Here is a 2,452-nt window from a genome sequence, read left to right as displayed (position 1 = left end):
ACGCCTCACTGAAGCTTCCTCTCCCTTGCCGATATCTCATCGTCGCGGAGGGTCCTTACCGCACCGATCACCATGGAGGGCTCCGCCGGCAGCAGCCTTTCACTTTGCCCTAGATCCGATCACTATAGTCGTCCGATGCTTTGTTGCCGGTGTACCTGTGCCCTAGATCGCCGGAATCCAAAAGCTTGAGTAGGTCTTCGTTTAGGAGCAGCAACCCAAGCCTTGGTGTCCCCTTCCGTGCCCTAATTCCACTGTTGGGTTTTCCTTCAGCCACCTCCTACAGTGAACCAACAGGGGAGCATCCGAAATTGGTGAGTTTTGGTTTGATTATTTCTGTCCTATTAGATCTGGATCCTATTGGTGGGATCAAGGGTATATCAAAGGGTTGAGATTTATCTATGGACTGATTATGTAAAATAACGAAAAATAGGCAGATATTAATAAGGGATTTTTTCGGAATTTTTGGAAATTTTTCGGGAATTTTTCGGAGCTCATACGGACAAGTTAACAGGGATAAAAACGGGGCCCGAAAAAGCCTGTTTGGGCTACCCATTTAAGCGAGGAAATGTTTATTTCTTAAATTCCTTTTTATTTTTATTTTATTTTCTCTTTTCCTTTATTTCCTCTGCTTCTCTCCCTCGCGCACCCGAGCCCTTTCTTCCCCGTGTCCTCATCCGCGCCTCTCTTCTCCCTCATTCCCGAACCCGACGCCAAAAGGAGCCCAAACCGCCGGCTGTAGCGGTTCCTCCTTTCATCTTCTCCTCTTCTCGGTGAAGCCGAGCCTTTCCTCCCGACGCCACCCCATGCCCTAGCCTCTCCTCCCTCACGCGCGCCACTGCCGTTCCGACGCCGAGACACCGCCGGCCACAGGAACTCCAGTCGCCTGAGCCCTAGCCGGTGCTACCACAGTCCTCTTCATCTACAAACTTGGTGTCTCTGTGCCCTAGCGTCAGGTCGATCTTCTTCTCCCTGCTGTCGGTGCCCTAGCCTCAGCCGCGACACCCATCTCTATGGCGACATCTGAGCATAGTCAGCCCTATCTGTGCCTTAGCGCAGACACACTTCTTTTGAGGGTGCCCTAGTGTGGAATCTAAGCCCTAGTTCTTCCGCTTGCTGCCACTGCCGAGCAAAATTGCTTCTTCCCTCTATTTTTCAGCGATCACCTCTGTGCCGGCCACCAAACTTGCCACTGGTCTTGATCAGTCCACGGTGAGGTTCAATTGTTGGTTGGGAAGTATGTAGACTCAAGGATTTGATGAATTGCTTCCCTTTTTGGATTATCTACTGTTTTTATTAGAATGTTGTGTTGTATTATGGGATTGATCACTGTGGTAGTGAATGTTTTCCTGCAGCATCGTTTGATCTCCGGCAATAGATAGATTCCAGCAGCAAACGATCCTACTTCCAACAGTGATAAACGACTGTGAGTTTCAGGTAAGGCATAGGAATTTGATATATGCTATTGATCATGTATGGGTTGAATTAGGTTTATGTGTTGGTCTGGGATTTGCCCTAATTTAGGGTTAGAGAGTTATTTAGCTATTTATGAGAATGTAGCTAAATAAAAATATATGCAGTTGGTAATGCAGGATCTTGACGCGAGACGAGTATCTCGGAGTCAGATTTGGACCACTTTATTGGAGGCGGGTACTTTGACTTATGTCTTTGATATGCATAATAATATGTTTAACATATAGCAGTGATTATGTAATCATTTTGTTCGGTTGGTCACTACATGATAGTTACATGGTTGCTTGTTTATTTATTCTGCACTATATATTATTTACCTGATCATATATGCTTTAGGTAGTGACCCAACCACATGCTATGTTATCTTATCTGATTTGTGTACCTTTTATCGATACATCTTCGAATGGTACACACTTTGTATTATTTATTTGGTCATTACTATGTTATTAAGCTTAGATTGTCATGAGTAATCGTTATGATTGCGATCTTTCTGCGTTGTCGGCTCATATGGTTGAGCCACCACTGATTCATACATCTTTTGACCACACGTATTAATGGTATATATCCGGTGTCGTTATTCTGTGATTGACTCAGTGGGCCATCGGATCCAGTTCTTCTGTTTTGGCATTTAGTGTAGAAGCGTAGTGGCGTGGTGGACTCGATTGGTCGAGATGATGATTGATGGTGGCCGTGGGAGATATCCTCCCGATCTTAGTCTCTGAGATATGAGGCAATGACTCCCCGTTTTATGATTTGGGGTGGGGAGGGGAGTACTGTGTCCAATCCGCTCGGTCGCTCCGGTGATGATGATGTCGAGTGCTCGCACCATATCATCCATTTATTGCATTTTGTTTGTGATTGCTTGCGTTTACTGCGTTGCTGTTTATATGGATGATATGATTGACATTACAATTATGACTTGGTCTTACCTTTGTACTTTGATTAGTTATCGTTTATCTCGATTTCGTTTGATTCATTTATC

General features: G+C 45.1%; 1 long non-coding RNA gene across 2 annotated transcripts; it reads left to right on the top strand.

The window, feature by feature from the left end:
- Window positions 1–642: 642 nt before the first annotated feature.
- LOC121973400 lies at window positions 643–1,628 on the top strand. Of its 2 annotated transcripts, none has more exons than XR_006109581.1 (3): window positions 643–1,209; window positions 1,353–1,434; window positions 1,590–1,628. It is a non-coding gene; the product is annotated as an uncharacterized LOC121973400 (long non-coding RNA). The 2 variants fall into 2 exon arrangements; XR_006109580.1 differs by having other exon boundaries at window positions 1,578–1,623.
- Window positions 1,629–2,452: the final 824 nt, after the last annotated feature.

The sequence above is a fragment of the Zingiber officinale genome, chromosome 4A (genome assembly GCF_018446385.1).
Source record: "Zingiber officinale cultivar Zhangliang chromosome 4A, Zo_v1.1, whole genome shotgun sequence".
Taxonomy (NCBI): domain Eukaryota; kingdom Viridiplantae; phylum Streptophyta; class Magnoliopsida; order Zingiberales; family Zingiberaceae; genus Zingiber; species Zingiber officinale.
Note: the sequence above shows the minus strand (reverse complement) of the source record. Positions and strands in the feature narration are given on the sequence as shown.